Source organism: Neomonachus schauinslandi, chromosome 3 (assembly GCF_002201575.2).
Source record: "Neomonachus schauinslandi chromosome 3, ASM220157v2, whole genome shotgun sequence".
NCBI classification, from domain to species: Eukaryota; Metazoa; Chordata; class Mammalia; order Carnivora; family Phocidae; genus Neomonachus; species Neomonachus schauinslandi.
The window spans coordinates 62,400,500-62,423,619 of NC_058405.1; the positions used below are offsets into that span (position 1 = coordinate 62,400,500).

The following is a 23,120-nucleotide window of genomic DNA, read 5'->3' on the forward strand; positions in this document are numbered from 1 at the left end:
TAGTAGGCATCATTTTTCTGTCTGTTACGAATTTTGGTGTTATTTTGTTATTTTTTAGTTAATCAGATACACAAGCATCAAATATTTATGTATTTTAGTTAACGGTTTTAGTTAATGGAAGCTGGTGCAGCATGGCGTTGGTAGGGAATAGAGTTTGCTGAATTCAATCCTGAGTGGATCCGACATACATTTCACTGTATTGAGTACTCGAAAGAAGATAACCATGGAATGGATACTGGTGGGGCCTCAGTGAGAACCAGTACTCTCTGTCTTCATCTTTCTGATTATTTCCTGTCCTTTTCCTAGCTTCCACCTACCTATCCTTGCCACACGAACAAGTGTACACCAGTATTATCCGAAGCAGACCATATGCTGTAGCAGGCAAAGGATATTAAGACCACAGGAAATCATGTCACCTTTTTGGCTTTAAGTTTAATTTTTTACAGTGCCAGGTACATGAAATGTCAGGGAGGAAAAAGTGTAAAATTTATTTAAATCCCAATTAGATTGAATAAGTGAAGTGCAAAGGTGTATTCTATAAGCAGTTGCACTGTGGACATTATTGAATTACTATTTTCGGGGATGTATATGTCCCCTCAAATTCAAGAAGAGGGTGAGAAGAACAACAAGAAGACAAGAAAAAGAGATATTTAAGGAAGTGTAGAAGGGGGACGCCTGGGTGGATCAGTCGGTTGAGCATCTGCCTTAGGCTTGGGTCATGATCTCAGGGTCTTGGGATCGACACTGCGTCGGGCTCCCTGCTCAGCGGGGAGTCTGCTTCTCCTTCTTATCCTCCCCCTGCTCATGCTTGTGCTCTCTCTCTCTGGAATAAATAGATAAAATATTTTTAAAGAAAAAGTGTAGAAGGTTTGCAAACACTTGCCTGAAGAAGTGAAATCTGAAAAGTCATTTGAAAAAAATTAGTGCTGTTAGTGAAAATGCCACACATAACATTTATATAGAGTTGCAAAACATCTACTTTTTTACATTTAGTATCTCATTAGACCTTCACAGTAACTCTGTGTGGCAGATAGGGCACATGTTTGCATATGAAGAAATGGATTTAGTCCAACGATGTGCCTCTTTGACCTTTTTATACATACCAATTTCATTATAAGTGAGTTAGAGAAATATTCCTATCTGAAAAATTTTAGCTGCCGTTTTGTTTTAAGGTATCAGACTACACCACTAATGAGCTTAATTCCCTTTAGTAGCTTACTAGTTAGGGTCAGAGTCAGCTAATGTTATCCTGGAGCAGACAGAAAAACAAGATATTTTTCTTTGAAATGAGGGCTTTGCTCATATGGGTTACAAGGTTGTCCTGGTCTTGTTTATGAAGATCAAAGTCTGTACAAGGTGAAAGATGCTAAACATTTGATTCCAGGCATCTGTCTTTGTCTCTTTCTTGTAGTATAAATCCACATGAAATAAACACAGAGCTGAAAGAACATGGGGTGCAGATCTGACATGCTCTGGATTGGTCATAGGTGAGTGAGGATGAAGTCCTGTCTACTTTCAACTATCTGTCCAGTTGATGTGATGCCAACTAGAAATCAGCCAGAACATGCGATCTGAGGAAAGAAATTAGAAGACAACTCTCTTGTTTTAAACAGAGACATGAAAAATAGTATTTAAAATATAGCAGTTTTCAAGTTAGATATTCATTTACTTAACTAAGATGTATGACTGCTGTACACTGGGGACACAGGGATAGAGACGGCATGGTTTTCATCCTTGTGCAGCTCACAAGCTAATGTGGGAGATGAACATGCAAGCAAAAATAATTCAATAAGAATGTCTATAAGAGTGGGGGTGGGGGCAACAACATATTTGAGGAGATGGGGAAGGTTTCCTGGAGGAGGTGATAACTGGAGAGTAAAGAAGCTAATTTCAGTCAGTGGAAAGAGGGAAAATTATTCCAGGCAGAGGAAAGCAAAAGCACAGGGACGTGACAGGTAGGGATGATTTGCCGAAATGGTCAGTGATTCATAAAACATGCAAACATCCAGATTAAGATGGAAGAGATTACACATGAAAATAAAGAGAATTTCTAGAAGATATTTTCATACTCAAAAGGTTACCATTCTGGAGAACACAGCTCTAGAGCAATGTCTCTCAAACTTTAATGTGCCTAGAATTTGAAAAGGGATCTCACTAAAATACAGATTCCGATTAAGTAGATTTGAGGTGGGGCCTAAGGTTCTGTATTTCTTTTTTTTTTTTTTTTTTTAAGATTTTATTTATTTGTCAGAGAGAGAGTGAGCACAAGCAAGGGGCAGAGGGAGAAGCAGGCTCCCCACTGAGCAAGGAGCCCGATGTGGGACTCGATTCCAGGACCCTGGGATCATGACCTGAGCCAAAGGCAGATGCTTAACCAACCGAGCCACCTACGCATCCCAAGGTTCTATATTTCTTTCTTTCTTTTTTTTTTTTTAAGATTTTATTTATTTATTTGACAGAGAGAGAATGAGAGAGAGAGCACATGAGAGTGGGGAGGGTCAGAGGGAGAAGCAGGCTCCCTGCCGAGCAGGGAGCCTGATGCGGGACTCAATCCAGGGACTCCAGGATCATGACCTGAGCCGAAGGCAGTCGCTCAACCAACTGAGCCACCCAGGCGCCCAAGGTTCTATATTTCTAACGTGCTTCCAGGTGAATGCTGATGCTGCTCGTCTGTAGACCACTCTGGGGGATATGAACAACAAGTGGGAGAAGGGCAATAAAGGTGATAAGCCTAGCACTCAGTTTGAGGCTTGGAGTGTGTGTGTGCCTGCATGCCTGTGTCTACCGTGGGCTAGATTGGATGCTGTTCATCAGTGGGCAGCAACCGATGCTTTTAAACAGAGTGATGACAAGATCTGATCTGTGTCTAGTGATAAAGTAAAGAATGGCTAGGAGTGGGTAGGACAGGGCACAAGGACAGGAGGCTGGGCAATAATCTAGGGACTATTTTGGGGAGCCTGAACATTCCCAGTAACAGCAGCAATAGAGAGGATGGGGTGGATTCAAGAGATACTCAGGAGTTAGGACAGACGGCATGATGATGGACTGTGTTGAGGGTGTGAGGCAGAGGCAGAAGGAGGAAAGAATGACTCTTAAGAATCAGTTATGGAAGAGTGGGGTTTGGTGCTGTCATCATGGGGTACATAATGCAGAAAGAGGACGTGGTCAGGTTTGGGATGAAAAGGAGTGCATCAATCATCCAAGCAAAGCTGCTCAGAAGGCAGTTATGATTCAGAACCAAGGCTGAGGAGAGCAGGAAAATGTCCTGAGATGTGAAGCAGAGAAATGAATGAAGGGTTCGATAATGAATGGCCCAAGGGGTAGGAGGAGAACATCAGGCAATATTGCAGCAAGTAGAAGCCAAGTGCTTCCAGAAATAGGTCACAGCAACATCAAACACTACAGAATGCTCGCAGAGGGATGAGGTCCATTGAGCATTTAAGTGTTCAAGAGGACTTAGTGAAGGTAGTTCCAGAAGCATTATGGCTGCAGGGCCATATATTAATAATGTAAGGAGAGTGTGGTAGGCAGAATAATGGTCTCCCAAAGCTGTCCCTGCCTGAATCCTTGGCACCAGGGAATGTGCTATCGGACATGGTGAAGAGACTGTGCCGTTGTGACTAAAGTATGGACCTTGAGTTGGGGAGATGATCCAGATGGGCCCAATCTAATCACATGAGTTCTGATAAGTAAAAGAGGAGGCCGGATTATGGCTCAGAAAGATATGGCGTGGGCACCTGGGTGGCTCAGTTGGTTAAGCGACTGCCTTTGGCTCAGGTCATGATCCTGGAGTCCCGGGATCGAGTCCCACGTCGGGCTCCCTGCTCAGCAGGGAGTCTGCCTCTCTCTCTGACCCTCCCCCCTCTCATGCTCTCTATCTCATTCTCTCTCTCATATAAATAAATAAAATCTTTAAGAAAAAAAAAAAAAGAAAGATATGGCATGACCACTCAATCCACTATTGCTGGCTCTGAAGATGGAGGAATGGGGCCATGAGTCAAGGAATAGGGTGACTTCTAGAAGCTGGACACCTTTCTCAGTTTACAGCCATGAAGAAAATGGGGACCTCGGTCCTACAACTGACCTGAATGAGTAGGAAATGGATTCTCGTCCAGAGCCCCCAGAAAGGAATGAAGCCCACTGACACCTTGACTTTTGTCTGCTGAGACCTGTACCAGATTTCTGACCTAGAAAACCGTCTGCATTTTGACACCTTGTGATTTTCGCTGTTCACTGGATGAGGCTGATCGATAAGTAAGATCACTGTGTTTACTGCAGGGATCATAATACATCTCTCCTTCTTTTTGAACTTTCTTAATGTATAAATAGACTTTATTTTTCAGAGTAGTTTTCGGTCCTACAGCCAAATTGAGTAGAAGGTACAGAGATTTCCCCTATATCTCCTCCCCCACTATCAACATCCCGTGCCAGAGTAGCTTATTGGCTACAATCGTTGACCCTATCTTGGTATCTCATTATCACCAAAGTCTATTGTTTATGTTGGTCTAATATGTTACTCTTGGTCTAATATGTTTTTTAACCTGAAAATAGAGAGATCCCCACAGCAGCCTTTTGGTACATTGATTTCCCTGCTGTGGTCACTCCGTAGCCCAGCAGCCCACACCGTGACTTGCTAGGAATGTGCATGTGCTGTCAAAGACAACTTCCGTCTTTCCTGCTCCGTCCCCTTCCATGGCTCCCGCTCAGCAGTCTGGCTATTACAATAAGTGCTTAATGTGTGCTCTAGCATTGTTGTGGTATCATTTAGACGATTGCATGCTGGGCCGACACAAGTCAGAGGCGGCGAACGCATTAAGGGCTCATCGTTATCAGCTTGCTGGGGATTCGGGCGATGCAATGGTGGTAAAACCTCAGACGCTCCACTGAGACACAATCCTATTTGTACCCTTTCCTCATCCTGTCTCGTTTCCTCATGTTCTGTCCCTTACAAATGCTGTCTTGCCATGTCGACTGAAGCCAGTGTGTAGCCTGGCTGCTTTTCCAGTCTTGTCACCCCCCCGGGGAACATAGAAGCATCAACTGGCAAAGACATGGTTATTGCCTTTCAAATGAGAAAGGGTTTGGGGCACTGTCCTCATGGCCATAGGCATTTTTAACCATCTTTTTAAAATAATTTATACATTTCAATGTGATTTTAAATTTCTGCGTGTATTTCAGTTGTTCCAATTATATGCCTTTGGTTTTGAAAGAAAGTTGCTAGAAGCAAGGTCTACATGTATTTAAGATAGATTAAGTATGCCTGAAACGGAGCATCTAACACCACACCATCAATTTCTTACTAACACTGGTAAAGGTCTATCAATTTAAGGCAACTGTTCTGTTATTTTTTCTGTATCCATCCACATTTGTCTTTCCCATCTGTCTTATGGGATTGTTATTACTAAGCATTTCTCTACGGTTATCATTCAGTTCAATTACTAGATGCACCATAGAGTGCTGGGTGCTGGGATGATACTAACTATAGCAGTGATACTTCTATTAAGGAGCGTTAGGCCAGTTCTCTCTACAGGTGCTCTAGGGGGTGGAGCAGGGAGGTACCCATAGACACCTGTATGGTTGTATGGGGCACACACATGCGTGCCTCCCCCGCAGAATGGCACAGAAGCTCGGCCTATAGCCTTAGTCCCAGAAGAATCCCCTTTATCTGAAAGGGGTACAATTCTGAGAAAAAGGGTGGAGGAGAAAGTCACATTCTGTGAGCTGCTTACTCATCAAGTTACTCTGTGTTGGTGTGTATCCTTTTTATTTTAGCTGTCCTGGGTCTCCTTATCCTGGGCAGTGGCTGGGCGAGTCTTTCTTATCATATACATCTGGCAATACAGGTAAATTCACAATGAATTTTTTGCCTGGGCTTGCTCCAGATCTTTGGGACCCAATCCTATTTATTCATCTACCGACAAAGTGATCTTCTTACCAGAGACACTAACACACTGCCCCTTATTTCTACTCACCTTCTTGGAATTCTCTGATGGATTTCTGATGTTGGAGGCCTGGAAGAAATGATTTGTGCATGGATTCAGCAGCTAGCATTTATCAACTACTGTGAAACAGGAATTTTACCAGGTGATAAAAATACTTCATTGAGTAAGACACTGTTTCTGTGCTCAACTATTCCATTTGTACAGTACCTAATTCAATACTACCAGTTACTAATTTGGATAAATATACTAATGTAAATCATTCCTCCCTTTATTATCTATAACTCTGTGTCAATAATACAAAAGCTATGCAGATACATATGAAAACTTAAATATTTACACTCATCGGAATAACTTTTCTATTTGTAAATTTAATCGGATTGTTGTAGAACGTCACCCATAAGGGAAGGAGTACATGGGAGCATGCTCAGGTTGGTCTGTCTGCGTCGGAGCAGTTGTAGATACTTTGGTGGTGGTAATTGGCGATGGAGAAGAAAGGAGGCACGTTGCAGAGGGAGGACATTGGGAGACATCTAGGATGGTTTTGAGGTTCAAGTTCAGTGGAGTAGATTGTTCCAGGCCTGGGTTTGGGAGTCTGTGGGTGAATATTGAGAAAGCTGGGTACAGGAGCTTGCCCACACATAGGTGGTTCAGGCCAGGAGTACAATCCAAGGAAAGACGGTTTGCCTTCCTTGTATTTGGCTTCACTCCAGGCCAGGCAGTGATGACTGGTATCGTTTAGCCTGTGTCCCCAAAGTACCTTGGAAAACGGGTAGCCAGGGCGCCTGGGTGGCTCAGTTGGTTAAGCGACTGCCTTCGGCTCAGGTCATGATCCTGGAGTCCCTGGATCGAGTCCCGCATCGGGCTCCCTGCTCGGCAGGGAGCCTGCTTCTGCCTCTGACCCTCCCCCCTCTCATGTGCTCTCTCTCTCTCATTCTCTCTGTCTCAAATAAATAAATAAAATCTTTAAAAAAAAAAAAAGAAAAAGAAAACGGGTAGCCATTTTTTGGTAACCAACTTCGCTTTCACGAAGCTGATATCCCTGCGGGCTGTGGCTGGCTGGTGGCCTTTAGCCTCAGGGCAGCCCCTCCTGCTCTCACCCCCTCTGCGCACCCTGCTCACATCCTGTGCACACAGAACCCTGTGGCCATGGAGATCCCAGACTGCTTCCTCCTGGGTCTGAGGCTTTCTTGGCTCTGAAAGCTTCCTGGGTTTGCTGACATCACCCTCGTGTGGAGGACGACTGGCCTGGCTGCTTGCAAACATACATGTAACTGAATGAATTCTATCAAGAAAAAGGAAGAGAACAACACGAACTCCACCAGACACACCTTCAATGGCCATTGTTCCAGCTTCGGAATTCGTGGTTCTGTGCCACAGGCAGGAAAGGAAGAGGTGACCCCAGGGAGGCATTTCCTAAGCGCAGATTAGAAGGAGCCTGGAGAGACTGGAATTGGTCAAAAGGAAATGAAAGCACAGTGCTCTCCCTCCACACAGGGCGACTCTGAGGGAGTTGAGCTGAGGAAAAGATGTCATGCTGGGAGCCTCACAACGAGGAGTTTCCAAACAATACAAAACGCTGTTATCACCACGTAAGCAGCCAGGGGCTCCCTCGAACTTCAGGGTTCTCCTCCTCCCCACACGTAGAAGGCCAGACACATTCACTCTTCAGCAATGTTTCCATATCCTCTGTCAGTGATCTCTTCAGGGCCGAACATTCCTCAGTCTGGAAAAGTCTCCTCATGTTTAACCCGAATCCTTCATGCTGCAGCTCAAGTTTCTCTCTTCCAGCTCCCTTCTGCGGGATGACGGGCAAGAACCTGTTGCCATTTCCACCTTCAGAGTCCTTCAGATGCTTGATGACTGACAAACAAATCCGCTTTTCCCTCGCTCGTTCACAGCTTCTTTCCCAAGCGGTACACTCAGCAGAGTCCTAGTGGAATCTTCATGCTCAGGGGAACGAGCTCTAGTGACCAAGCGAAGCAGGGGGCCAGAAACAAGCCCCCCAGTTCTGGCCGGTCAAGGAAAACCCTTTGCCCCCGGACTCTCAGTTTCCAAACAGAATGCAGCCCACTGTTGTATTTGTTTTCCTTTTCTGGAACCCATTGTGAGTTGCATCAAAGACAATGTGCTCATACAGCTGCGGTTGTTGTTGTATCAAACTTCCCAGGCAGGTCCCCGGGAGTATTCAGAGAAAAGAAGGGTAGGACGACCCGAGGAGGAGAGGAGGAGGCGTGACTCGCGTGTGTCTGGGTGTGTCTGGGTGTGAGTGTAGAGGCACAGCCGGGCACTGGGGGCCGGTGATGCCCTTCTTCCCAGCTTGAAGCACTCACTGTCCCTTTCTCTCAGTCTCCGGAGGCTGTCCCCACCGTGACACTCACACGCTGAGGAACTGAATAATTGTTGGCACGATCTGGGGGACAGAAAGCCAGATTGGGCGGGGAGAGCATTCCATTATTATAACACAATGCCATAATAGGATATAAAATTCTTTTCGTATTAATTTTTATACAATAGGAATCTTAAAACTTGACTTTTACACTGAAAAGGGAGGTACAAGGCAGCCAGCCCCTGGTTGTGTTTTTGCAACCAAAGTTATCTTACTCATTTTGGCGACTCCCATGTGGGTCTTAGCTGCCAGGCTCTGTTTTAGAAAATGCCAGGCTCCTGTGGAGGAGTGTGAGGCTCACTCACACCAACCAGCTCAGAACCTTCTTCTAGGGGGCCTGCCTTCCCTGTGTGGCTCTGAGCCTGGCTGCCAGTGCCGCTCTTGGGAAACTGGCGTGGCTGGAAGGCCCTGCTCGTTCTTCTTGCCCATAACCAGAGGGCCTCGGAGTGGGGAGCCAAGGCGTGCCCAGGCCTCCTCAGAGGACTCGGGCTTGCAGTGTCTGCAACGCTGTGGTGCACACATTGGTCTGGGAGCGAAACATTCACCTCTGACACCCCACCCACCCACCCCCGAGGACTTGGCATGACGCCTGCCCAGGGCTGGCGAGGACAGGGTGTCGTCCTTCCTGTGCCACTCTCCCTGGGCCTAGCGGAGCTCTGTGCGTACCTTGTCAGTGTTGTTGACAGGCTGACTCACGGAGCAGGCACGGTTGTTGGAACCCAGAAACCTGGATGCTATTGCTAGCTTGGCTCTGGTCCCCAGCTTTGGTTTCTTACCATGGAGTCTGGGTGGAGAAGTCATTGAGCTCTCAGCGAGGCGATCGATTTGGGGTGGATACCAGGAGATGTGGGACTTTTTCTTCATAAAAGTGTAGAGAATGAACTTAACAGTCCCCGTGACCTGGACCATCCCAAGGACAGTCTCTATCCAGGAAACCTCTGTGAACTCCATCGAGTTTTAATACGTTTTTGAGAGTAATTTAAATTCTCACCCTTAACTCACTGTTGTACTTATTTGTTGAGCATACATTTATTTAGAATCCTTAATGAGAGCCCTTCATAAAAGTCTCAATAAACCTTAAGTGCAAATAAGCAGCATTCTCCAAACGTGGAAACTCCCTATGAGATCGATTCCTTTTTGAGCACCTTGCAAGGCTGGGTCTGCTTGGGCAGTATTTCAGGCTCTCTTAATAATACCTTGTGGGGAAATTATGACACATTTTCTTATTTCTTATTAGGCTTATACTTGTTCTTTGGATGAAAGGGACTCCACATGTAAATTTGATGATGATTCGCTGAATTTCTTCTATGCAAGTAGAGCACCAGAACCTCCTGGGCTGTTTGTACAGGATTCAGGCTGGAATTTTAATGGCAAATATCAACCCCAAAGCAATAAAATCCATGAAAAATTAACATTGCTAAAGAGGACCACAGGCCCCCAGGGGTTACAACCCTGAGGGTCACCAGTAAGTGACCACGATTTAATGAAGTGGTGCTCCCACTGATTAGGAAGAAACGGGCCTGGCATTTTCCACAGCATAAATAGCCTGTCGCTGAGCGTGCCAAGCAAATGCTTTCAGAGGCTGAATTTTCTCCCCAGCTCCAGTGAGCTGGCAGTGGACGGCAGAGGACATTCCACTGAAATCGGGCCGTCGGAGCTGAAGACAAAGGCAGCTGATTCAAGTGCACCAAATTGGAGTTTCTCTAATCAAATATATTAAATTCACCATCATTCTTGATTGTTTTAATGGGAAGAAAGGGCAGCTGTGCCCTTCATTTTCTAAGCATTTTATTTAGTGCCATGGGGAGGGGAAGGGGAGGAGGGAAGGCAGGATGGGAAGGGAAGAGAAATAGAGATGGCTAGGAAAGCTACGGGAAGCTAATGTCTTTTGTCTTAAAAGTAAAATGATTTTGCATGCTGTTCAGATCCACACTGAGAGTTCCCAGAGCCGTCACTCACGGACAAAAACCCAAGATAACCAGCTTATAAAACACGTTTACACAGGAGTGGAGAAGCCGCCAGCCAACAGACCGGGTTGGCGGGGGGGGCGGTGGGGGCGGTGGAACACTCGGGCAAAGAGAGACACACGGGTGGCTAGTGTTAGAGACAGATTTGCTTCACTGGTTCCGTGAAAACCTGCTCAATTGAGCATTTGCCCCCCTGCATATTTGTGCTTTGTACAAAAGGATTTAAATTTCAAGACACTTGGGAGAACGTATCTCCCCGCTTTTGTAACCTTCCTGGCCAAGAGCGGAATTCACAAGAGGCCTTTTTCACCATTCGAGCAATGGGCTTCAAAATTCCAATTAAGAAACTGATGGCCCAACCTATTTTTTTTTTTTTTTCCTAAAACAGTTTAACAGAAAGTCCAAGCGTGATGCTTCCTGCCCAGAAGGCAGTGCGACATACAATGTCTTGGTATGCACCTCCAGCTTCAAAGGGGAGCTGGGGCGCATGATGTCACTTCCTCTGTCTGCTGAGTTGATAACAGGATGAACCTGAACGAGATATGAACCAGACATTCCACTGTGTAATTAATTATTTTACTCCATTGTAAGGCCGGGTCTGTAGGTAGACATTGTTTTTGCACTTGGCGTTGCGCATACACAAATGTGCTTCGCAAAGGAAACAAAGGTCTAGGAATTACAGCTATGGGCTCGCAGGCTCACACAGGCTAACGTGAGTCATCCGGAGAAAGGGCTTTGGAAGCTGGTGCCTGTTACAGCCTGAAGCCAGCCTGTTTCTGAGCTGGAATGTGAAAGGCAGCTGGCTGTGTCAAAGGGGCAGAGAATAAAGCCGCAGTGTAAAATGAAGACACAATTCAGCAAAGAGAAGATGCTATTAAAATGGTTTCTGCTCCTCCGGCAGCTTCTTTAGGAGGGCCCCCTTTTGGAGACAAATGATTCTCATCCTCTTCTTTGGGAAAAAAAAAAAGGAGGTGGGGTTCCTTTCAGAAAAATGTTATCGGACTCTTTTTAAATGTCCCTATTTGAAGGGAATCAAAGAGAATGTGTGATAAGGCAGCATCTCTGTACTCAGGGGCATTGTATCAAGTGACACAATGCCGGCTAAATGAAGCTCTTTATCCTTCGGGGAAATCTAATAACTCCATCAATCAGCGTGGTTCTCCTGTCCTATATGGTGGGCGTACAGCCCCTTGACGGAGGTTCCTTTTTTGACCGCTAGACAGCTGGCTGAGGCCTGCTCTGTGAGAGGAAGAAACTGCCCAGTGCATTCCTCCCCAGGCTCCCTCCCTCTCCCACACACAATGCCCTTTTGTCCCTGTGGCTCCCATCCCTCGGGGCATGGCCTGAGCTGGGTGGAGGCCATTGCCTGTTGCCCAGAGGAGCCGATTGGCTCTCAGCCGCTGTGTTGTGCAGGGTGGGCCTCCAGGGCAGGCCTGGAGTTGCATCCAGAGCTGGTGGGCCCTGGAAGGTGTCCGCTATTCTTAGCCTGGGTCTGGGTGGCGCTGAGGGTAGCTGTCCCTGCCCCCTGTGGGTGAGGGCCTTGGGGCTTGGGAGGAGGGCACAGTGGTGCTTGTGAAAGCATGGGGGCCTCAGAGCGAGCTGGGGGTGGGGGGGTTTGAGCCACGGAGCTGCAGCTCAGATCCATTGCCAAGTTCACTGAGCAAGCCTGGGGCAGGAAGGTCACCAAACCTCCACTTCGTCTCCTCTTTTGTGAAATCAGAGGCTAGAGGAGAGGCTACCCAAGGTCTCTTTCAGGCCCAGTGATGTGTGCCTCTCAGTAATAACCAAGGACATGGGGTAGGAAATACCGTGGGCTTCCAAGTCAGACAGGCCTCAGTTTGAATCCTGACCTCACCATCATGCGGTTTTGTTCCAGAGATCAAGCTTCTGTTTCGGTTAAATAATTTCTACCAGACAATTATGTAGTGTGAGTTTAATGACTTGAATTACCAGAAAGAGTCTGGTGTGATTGCTGGCACACAGTATGCCCTTCTGAATGTCAGCTTTTCTTGTAACCTATGTGATGGTCACTGTCAAAAGAAAAAAAGTAATAAAAATCTGCGGTAGTCCAAGAGTCTTGAAATTTAAAAAGAAATTATATGGTACTTCCATGTCGTAGGTTAGCAGGTCCTGAACATTTCATTTCAGAGATAAGTGAAGTTGGAAAAAAAATATATGATTGGTTGCAAGGTTGTCCACTTTTTGATTTTGGCCAAGGAAGTTGGTTAAAAAACAGTTCTCATCTACTTCTACCATCATTTCAAAATATAAAGGCCATGATGACCATCTTTACTGGGAAAGCACATTTGTGCTTGTTAAACGGACAAATATATGTCACACGTGTATTTTTACTATACATAAGATGCATATGAACATTGTCCTCCCTTTTCCTCTGTAATTCACTATGGATGAGCCACAGTTTGTCTCATTCTGCCATTAATAGGGAGCTGATTTTGGGAAACCACTGCCTTAAGGAATCCATTTAGCTTACTTATGTACCTTCATGTGTTTGCGGAAACTAACATCCGCTATTTTACTTTTGTTCCCTTTTTACTTTTCTCTCTAATCTCCCTACCTCTCTGTACACAAACACATGCATTTCATTTATGTTGTTGCAGCTTACCCAATCTACCCTGAAGTTCCCAGAAGTGAGCTACATGCTTTGTACGTGTCATACATTTCAATTCTGCGTATACCATCCCTCCCTCCCACTTGAAGTGACCATCCTTAGGAGCGCACTGAGCTCACCTCCAGGGGCGAGGCCCTGTCATTGGCCAGCGTTTCAGGGCTGCCCGGATGTACTGCCTCTTCCGGGCAGAGTGCTACGTATACAGAAAGCAAGGGAGGCCTCCGGCCTTTCCCCCGCCAGCAGACCCACTTCACATGGGTTATCTAGGGGGCTTCCAACCCTCTCTTGGTCTCAGCCATAGCTTCTCCTCTATACTGGCTCACTCCAAGGAAACGGGCTTTTGAGCCAGTCCATTGGTTCCTTGCTCCTTTCCCTCCTGGTAGAAAGCAGGAGACCTCTGAGCTCAGCCAAGACTGCTCCCTTAAAGCAGATGCCTGGGCTGCTTTTCATCAGCTGGGAATGTGGGCCATTACCCCCCAGTGTCGAGTCCTAGGCAAGCGCTAATAGAGCAGGAGTTGGATGGGAAAACTGGATGGCTCTTTGCCTCCTACTGCTTCAGGTTCTCACACTGTGGCCTCATGTGTTGTGAATTACAGAAATACCAAACACACCCACAATTAAATATAAGCACCAAAATGCTCTTGAATGCCAAGTGTAAGTGACTTTGAAATGCTCTCTTGATTTGTGCTGCCTATACACGGCTTGCTTCCATTAGTGCCAACATACTGAGCTCCGGCTAGTCTGCTCCCCGCTAGCTTGCCTGGTTTCTGGTGCTTTCCTTTAACTCTCTGCCACCAGGAACCAAGGTTGTGCTGGGATCACATTTTCCCTGCAAGAGGTGTGACCTTCTTGTGGATATATCTGGTCTTCATGGGAGGTCTCTCCATGGTCAGGAAGGAACACACAGAAAATCCATTAGGCCCAATATAAAATTTCTTTCTGGGGTAATAGATGGTGGTGCTCCTCACTGAGATCCTGGAGCTGAGTGTGGCTGAGTCCAGTGGTCCAGCTGGCTGGCCACACAGATATGGGGCATGGTGACACCTCCCTGCTCACCATCTGGGTCCAGGTCCTACAATATGCAAATCATAGTAACGTGCAGAGAGCGGCCAGGGTCTTCCCTCTCTCCTGCTCCCTTCCGCCCCAGGCCTGCTGCTCAGTGGGGTCTAGTTCCTGCCAAGTGTGGTGGAAGAAGCCGGCAAGGAAGTGGGGTGGAGTACTCATCGAAGCCGGGCTTTATCTCTTTGGGCTTGTGAGTCTCTTTTGAAGTGATTTAAACCATCAAGAAAAACGGTGCTTGTTTTTCATTTGGGAGGCTTCAGTTCTAACAAGAAGCTTCTTCAGTGTTAAGAGGCTCACTGAGGTTGGTCCTCTCTCCCTTCATGTGGTTTGCAGTTCTCATGTTTTACTTATTTTTATGTGGTAGCTGCAGCCAATGAAAGCTGGTCCCCCTCCAGCCTCACCTCTCCCCCCAGCCCCAGTTCAAAGTTATAAACCGAGAGTTTTGGGTTTTTGTCTTTAACATTTCCTCTCTTTGACATCCCTGTGGGGCCAAGAATGTAACTTTCTGTCACTCCCAGTAGCTTCAACTCTCGTTATGTCCTTTGCTCATAAATGGGGGCAGTGGGACACATGAGAGGGAGCGAGGGTCAGGGATGCGGGGCCACCTGCCATAGCAAGCATGCCTGAGCGCAGACCAGGTGCCAGGCATGTGCTAGCAACTGAGGACCTAAACACCAACCCAGAAGAGACCCTCATCTTGGGTGCTCCAGCCTGCCTAGGGACAGAGAGAGGGCTCCCACCATGCTGTCTCGAAGGCCACCAGCACCCTTTTACCTGCCAAATCCAAAGGTCCTTTTCCATTCTAATACTTCTTTACCCTTCTCCAGCCCTGGCCCTGTTGATCACCCCTTCTTTAGTCATGATTTAGTCAGTGGATACTTTTTAGGTGGCTGATTCGTATACCATGGGAAGGTACACCATGAAGGTTAAAGGCATTTCCAGGGTCATAACATCTGTGTTGACATCCGGCCCTGACTTGTCTTCTACATGTGGCGCAGGTTAAGTTATGCAGCTTCTCAGGGGCTCAGTTTCTTCACCTGTTAAATGGGATTGATATTACCTTACTTTATAAGTTTTTGCGAAGATGAGCTAAGGTAATATGGAGCATGTGTCTGGAACAATGCCGGGTCAGTGCGTGTAGGTGCTCAACAAATACTGGTGACTGTTACTATTATGATTAGAAGCTGTGCTAAACCCAAGGAATACAGCGGTGAACCCCAGGGTAATGGTTTCTTCCCTCACGGAGCTTTTAGGCCAGTATAGGAGACCGCCCATTAGCGTTAACACTGCAGGTACCGAGCCGAGCTTCCGACTACCTTGCTACCGGCTGTGTCTCCCAGATTCTACCTTTCTTGCGCTACCTCTGTCACGGACTCGTCTTTCTTTTTTCTGCCACAAAGCAGGGACTCCATAAGATTCTAAAGTTATTTCTTCCCCGTGCCGCCCACACCCATTCCGGCTTTCCATTAGGGCTGGCAGTGAAGGCTCAAGAGGAGATAAAGGCTTCATGCCTGCTTAATCCGAGTCATCCTGGGGAGCGGGGTGGGGGCGATGCGGGGCGGTGCTTCGTGTGTGCGCATGCGCGGGCTTCCCTGTTGGCAAGAGATGGGCTCGCACGGCCTCCTGGGCTCTGCAGTCTTCACCGGACGTCTCTGTGACTCTCTTTTAGAGATGATAATACTTTTTTTTTTTTTTTAAAGATTTTATTTATTTGAGAGAGAGAGAGCACATGAGAGGGGGGAGGGTCAGAGGGAGAAGTAGACACCCCGCTGAGCGGGGAGCCCGATGCGGGACTCGATCCCGGGACTCCAGGATCATGACCTGAGCCGAAGGCAGTCGCTTAACCAACTGAGCCACCCATACTGCCAAATGGGATTAGTGGACTGTGTACCTATATAGATATTCTCAACTCTATATACACAATATACACACATATGTAAACACACACATATACACATAACATATATACATGCATACATTTATATCTGTGTGCGTGTGTGTGTGTGTGTGTGTGTATACACACATATAAATATATATATATGAAAAATCTCGACTCAGTGCCTGGTCCATAATAAGCACCCACTGTAGCTCTCAGTGGTAGCTCTGGTGCCCACTCTTCTTATGAGTTGGAGCATCCCTGTGGTCTGTGGTTATTAGAGCACACTTTCTGGAATACAGAAAAGCAGCCCTGTTCAGTGTAAACCTAGAAATATGGGAGACAAAATTGACAGAGATCAGTGTGCGTCCTTGAAGGAGTTCACGCCACAGATTTGTGCCCAGGTGACTCTAACGCAAGCCAAACTCTAGAAGACAGTCCAACAGAGGACACCTATCTGGATGCTCAGAGAGGAGACAGTTCTTCCAGCAGAGAAGGTTCAAGCTCGGCCACTTGAGCCTAGAGAATCAGAAAAACTGGAGAATGGGAGATGAGGCCGGAAGAAGGCCATTCTTACTGGAAGGCTGGGGAAAGCGTGTGAGTGTATGCATGGATTGAGGCAGCCACATGGCAGGCCTACAGTCTAACTTGGGCTCCTGGAGCGCGGCAGGCATGGAGGGCTGCATCAGGAAGGCAGCCTGGGGTTTCGTTGGGAGGTATTTAGCCTGGTAAGGGGTGAGCAGCCAACCGCACTTTGGAGCTAAAAATACATTGTCCTAGAATGACTTGAAGAATCCATCAGGAAGATCCTAGCTTGTACGAAGTTGAACTTAACAAAACGAAGAGGATCTGTGAAATAACGAAATAAAGCAGAGTTGAATCATGCCAGCAACAGCACCTTCTTTGTTTCTACTGGCAGAGGACCCTGTCATTAAGTCACAGCACCATGGCCATGGCCATCCGATTAAAATGGTCAACAGATTTCCATGTGTAATAGAAACTTTAAACTTTTTCTTACTTAAAAAAAGGAACATGGTGCCAAAGCCACTGACTTGGTGTTATTAAGCTTTGGTATTTGAGCCTGGCTAAGTGAGGAAATAATCTAAACAGCAGTCTTTCCCCCATTTGACCCATCTTCTATCCACCACCGAAACTTCCAATGGCTCCTCATCACCCAGTGAATTGTGTCCAAACTGCTAGGCATGGTTTGTGTCTGCTTGACCCCAGTGGCCCCTTTGCTGGTCCTGCCTCTTCCACACCCCTCTACCCTGGCTGTATTTAACTCCTTGCAGATGCTGGACCCATGTTATGTGCCTGCCGGGCACTGTGCTTTCTTTCTCTACCTTCTTGTCTAAGTTAACGTTTTCTTATCCAAAACCCTATTTTATTTTTAAGATTTTATTTATTTGTCAGGGATAGAGAGAGAGAGAGACAGAGAGAGAGACAGAGAGACAGAGGAGAGAGAGAGAGCACACAGCAGGGGGGAGCGGCAGGCAGAGGGAGAGGGAGAAGCAGACTCCCCTCTGAGCAGGATCCCAATGTGGGGCTCCATCCCAGGCCCCAGGGATCATGACCTGAGCCACCCAGGTGTCCCTCCAAAACTCTGTTTTGATGTCACCTGCTCCAAGAAGGCGTCCTGATTTCCCATCTCAGGTAGTGACCACATGGCAACCTGTGCCTGTCTTTATAATCGTGGCTCTTCTGCCATGTTCGTAATTGCTAATTTAATAGAACATCTTACCCACATGCTCATGAGCTTCTGAGGGCAGGAACTGTTTCTTTCATCCTGTGTCCTCAGAGCCTGGCACACCATTTGGATCGGAAAAGGGTTTCTGAATTGAAGAACAGTCCTAGCAATCCAAAACATTGTACTGTTGGCTGCAACAAGACATTTAGATATTTTAGGGGCCTGGAGACAACATCTAACCTCGAGTACTTGGAATGAAAGAAATAAAAGACTCCATCCTGTGAATGCTGAAAAAGGCGGGATCCTCTTGAGGATGAAAAAAGTGGTGGCTTTGACCTTGGCCAGTGTGTAAATGTGGTCTTGGACTTCCTGCTTCACAATCAACTGGTCTGCCAGATGAACATTCAGATTTCTGAACACCTGATATGTATCTCCCAAATCAAGCTGCTAGAGGGTGGAACCTGGAAATCCCCTGGCGATTCTGATCTGCCCTCAAGCCTGAGAATCCCTGACCCAGGCAGTTTCCAGTCAACACGATATTGGTAGACACAGGATAGCAGGGGAGATTGAGAAGGGATAGTGTGCAATGAGGCAGTCTTTATGGTTTCAGAATTCTCAGCAAGACTCAAACCCCGCAAATAAACCTGGATACCTATGATGATAGGAGGGCATTTTGACCGCAAAATTAAACATCTCTTCTGCTGCCTTCATTCCATGGCTTTTGAAACATTTATAAAACAAAAATAGGACCAAGAGTTTCAGAATGTGATATTATCCTACTTGGATATTGGAATAAAGGCTATACACATGAGCAGTGAGAGCAGCTCTTTCTGGTTCCAAAGAGTAAATCGTAAATTCACAGAAACGAGCTGCAGCGTCCTAACCAGACGGCTTCCTTCAGACTGGGGACTGTCCCAAGGTTGGAGAAGATGAGAAGGAATTTGAGGTGTGGTGGCTCTGGTGACCCTCAGGTGGGGGAGATCAGTGCCTAAAAACAGGAGAAAAAGGGGTTTCAGGACACCAGCTGGGCTTTTCCAGCCCGGTCTCTCATTGTGTGACAGGGCTGAACTATTCCCAGCCTGCTGTTTTGTTTTTTTTTTCCTGGGATGAACTGTGCTTCCATGATCATGGAGAGGGAAGGCTTTGGATCCTGTGCTGGTAGAGACAGAAGGGACAGAGATGGCTGTCTCCTGATTGGGGAGCTTTCCTGGTGGGTGACTCAGGTACCATGACAGAACCATCTGGGGATAAAAAGACTTAGAGCTGAAACCCTGTTCAAAATAATGCTCTATCCACAAGAAGACAAGAAGCATCAATGCATAGTAGAAGCATGACTCTGACATCCCCCTTACCTTTGAAACCGAAGGCAGGAAGGATCGCTCAATATATGTTGTCAGGTGGCTAAAGAGAAGATTAAGGGATGTGTCTCTGATGAATAAGGAGGTGTGATCTATTTTCATTTAATTTATTTTTTTACTTTTTGAAATTGATAATGAGATAGAAAAGCCTTGAGACCGAATTGACCTAGAAGCAAAGGAAGAAATTATTGTGAGCATTTTTCTAGCCATTTCCCCCAACACGAAAGGTGAAGGCAACAAATCCTTTTTCTTTTTTTCATATAAATATATAAATATGATATTTTGCTTTGTCCTTGAACATGAAATGGCTTTAGCTCATACAGGATTCTAATCACATTGTAAGACTGTTATAATGCGATTGTAACCTTTGACAATGACAAATCTGCAAGACATGGCAGGATGCAATGATTAATATTTCCCATGTAAGTACCTTAAAACTTAGTTGCCATGAAGTAACTGAGAGAAAGTTCTGTGTGAGAACTGTATCCAAACTCTCACTTACCTTGTAATACCTTTCAGTTCTTGCTAACACAATCGAGAATAAAAGAAGTAATAGTCAGGCAAAAGACTCTAATTAAAAAAAAAAAACCAAGAAGTCCTGGCTTAAGAAAACTCAATGTGTGCCTACCAAATTATAATAAAAATTTAAAGAAAAACCCCCCAGAAAACGAAAACGAGGGGTAATTATTTGTATCTAATAGATTTTTCAGATTTGCTGCAGGGTTATTTTAACCAAATATTCATCATGATTTACTTCTCCATTTTTTTTTTTTCCTATACACAGTTTTTAGGGATAGATTCAGCACATAAAACAAGCCAGGTATATCCTATTACCCATTTGTTGAGTCAGTACATCTCCTGCAACTCTGTTCTTTGAATAAACAGGTATCACTTTTTCAGCTGTGGCTTAAAAGAAAAATGAGCATTGACACCAGGCAGGTCTTCATGACCCTACGAGATTGAAAGCCAAGGACTGTTGTTATTTACATTTCTTGGACAAGTACAGCTTATCCACTGGACACGCTGTGTCTGTGTGTGACTCTGGAACATGATCTAGGACTTGGTTTTGTAAAGTATTGCGTACTTCATGTATCTGTAGTCACTCAGACCTGTGGTCGCCACACGTGATAGCTTCCCACCTGGCTGAACCTGTCTCCCTTCTGCTTACCTCAGAAATATGCTTTCGAACTTCTCATTGAGAATGGCATCTGCGTGGCTGATGTATTTCTAGTTGGCCATCCTGTGTCACCACGATACATTGAAGTATCTCATCGCCTTTCTGCTGTGATGGGAAGCCTTCTAAGAAGGCCTTGCTGAGAAGGCAATTTCTTCTAGCTAAAAGTATCTTGTCCTCTCCTGTTCTATCCTGAGAAATATGATTCACTCTTCCGCTCATCTGCAGTGTTACTATCAGTCACACGAAGGTTATCAGTAATATCAGCAGGTAACATGTATCGAGCTCTCACTGTGGGCCAAATACTGGACTCAGTGAACACACAGTACTTGTTATGTAAGCCGGACATTAAATTAATTTAAATTAAATTATTTTAAAACAAGAACTATGGGAGGCTATTAATATTATCATCCCCATTTATATCTGAGCCAACTGATGTAAAGAAAAAATCAGTTAACTTGCCAAAGTTATCTATAAGCAAGGGGTAGAGCTTAAATTGAAACCTAGTCAAGTCTGGCTCCAGAGTCCATGCTCTTAACTATTTCCCTATGTTGCCTACAAAAAAGTGTTACAGCTCTTAAACCATACTATGGTCCTACAAGGTAGATCTATTAATATCCTCATTTTGCTGATGGAGAAACTGAGGATGGCCATGTAAATTTCCTAGCATCATACATTCAAACCCAAGCCATCCAATTTCAGAGGCTTTTATAATTTTTTAAAAAAGATTTTATTTATTTGAGAGAGAGAGAGCCCAGAGAGCCCAAGCAGGGGGAAGAGACAGAGGGAGAGAGACAAGCAGACGCCCCACTGATTGGTGAGCCCCAAGCAGGGCTCCATCCCAGGACCCTGAGATCATGACCTGAGCCGAAGGCAACTGCTTAACCAACTGAGCCACCCAGGTGCCCCTTCAGAGGCTTTTAGTTCTTTCTCCTATGTGGTCTCCTAACAGTGACAATGCTGGAGACTGACTCTCTTCTGCAGGTAGCATTTACGAAGCACCTCCATGCGAAGGGCCAAGGTGGTTAACAGCTACTGAAGGGTGGGGTTTGTGCTTGAGAGAAGCAGAAGAGGTTTGCAGTGCGTTCCAGGCTGCAGGCACCTCATCGACACACTAGTGAGTTTCATTTGCTTTACCCAGAGACCTGAGCTCAGAGCCGGTGAGAGAATTCAGATCCCTGGGCTCTGACTCTCAGATCCCACAGCTTCAGGAGTCCCGGAGCTGGGGCAACTTCTCTGGTTCATTCTGCAGTGCACCTGCAGATTTCCCATTAAACTGCCTGCCGAATCGGGAATAATGATTCTCAGGGGGAAGAGATATTATTTGCATTTGAATTAATGTTGAGTTCAGAGTCACAGATTCCTCATCAAGAAGGATTTAGAGCAATTGCTGATATCCTGGGGATCTGTGGCCAGCTCGTTATTTGCATCTCACAGGGTAGTACTAGAATTTTTAATTTTTTTTCAATTTTTCCTTTGAAAGTTTGGCTCTCTTTATCCCCATGATCATAATTATAATAATTTTGAAACATCAGTCTGCTCAGATATCAAGGTGTTGAACGGATAATTTCACTTTAATGAATTTGTCTCATATGGGCTTATTTTCCACATCTGTCCTAAGCTGAATAGCTAACTGGTTAATATGAGAACTGTTCCGTTTCATTAGCTTCTCCCTGTTGATTTCCTTGAGGTGGAACTGATGCATTGTCAATGGCAAGCCCTATCAGCTCTTTCTTTTCAGGCAAAGCACGGATCTAAATTCTATTCTAACACACTGATATCAACTAAGCAGAATTAAAAAATGAAATAGTTTGATCGTCCAGATACACTGCAGGATTCCATACACCTGATGGCTTCTGAGAGATTAGTAAGTACTTGTCATGGACGTCATAAACACTTGTCTCTGAGGCCATCTTGGGTAAACTGTACAAGAAAGGCCACAAAGCTCTGACAGGAACGGGGAGGGACAGAGGTCTGGCTGACAGCCACAGGAAAGGATGAGAGAAAGAAAAAGAAGGCAGTGGTGTGGCAGGGGTCCAGGAGGCTTTGTTGAGGGTCTTGAGTTGGCGAACGACAATGTCAAAATTCTAGGAAGGAGGTCTCTTGATTGCTGTGGTGGGCTAGGGGGATGTTTCGGGAAGTAGTCTAAGGCAAGAGAGATGATGTCCATGGATTTCTGAACCTCCTAGAAAGAGAAGGGTGGTGCATCCTTTATAGAGCCTCAAGTTCTGCTGAGGTGGAGAAATGATCAGTTAAGATGCTCTGGGCTCTAAGAGAAAACCTGAGGCAAACAATCAGGAGGTGTATCATCTCTCCAAGCAAGAAGGTAGAGTGTACCTCAGGACTGTTTGATCCAATGGCTCTGTGTCATCAAGGATCCAGTTATTTGTGTCTTTCTGCCCTGTGTCCCTAACATTGGTTTTCATTTTTAAATTTGTTCTCCTTGCGGTTGAATGATGGCTACCAGCAAGAAATGGGGCTCTGTGTTTCCTGCCTCACCTCTCTGGGTTTGGGCAAGGGAGAGGCTCTCTTCCTTCACTTCAGTCTGATTGGGCCAATTCAGGTCTCATCCCACCCTGGCACTAATGACTATTACCAAGGGAATGTCATGAGCTGTCGGCTGAAACCTGAGCAACAGAACCAGTCACTGGCAAGAGGTGTGGGGTTACCTGGTCTATGCTAGACCAATCAATGCCCACTCTTGGGGCTGGCAATGGGGTCAGCTTTCTGGGAGACACGTGAACTATGTGGAGAAAGCGTAGTCTGCAGGAACAAAGAAGAAATGAATAGCAGTATCTGCCTTCCTAGTTTAGAGGGTTGCCAACACTACCATGAAGGTAAGAATCTCAACTGAAGTCTACTGACCCCAGCGGTAGATCAAGACTAGATAGCCCTCCCTTAACGATCTGAGACCAGGCTCTTGCTCAGGTGTTTATGAGCCCTACAAAAAAAGGGGGGGAAAATGGAAATGAAACCAGAAAACAGAAAGCAGCACTGAGAACTCAGCTATTAAAAGGAGTGGGCATGTGTGTGGGAGGC

At 45.9% G+C, this 23,120-nt stretch overlaps 1 long non-coding RNA gene across 1 annotated transcript in view; it reads left to right on the forward strand.

Annotated features, from left to right (window-relative positions):
* LOC123324295 overlaps window positions 1-23,120 on the forward strand; it is a 44,154-nt gene that overhangs the window by 3,000 nt on the left and 18,034 nt on the right. Inside the window, exon 2 of the long non-coding RNA XR_006539740.1 lies at window positions 1,412-1,487. This is a non-coding gene — a long non-coding RNA (uncharacterized LOC123324295). The remainder of the gene's footprint in view (window positions 1-1,411; window positions 1,488-23,120) is intronic.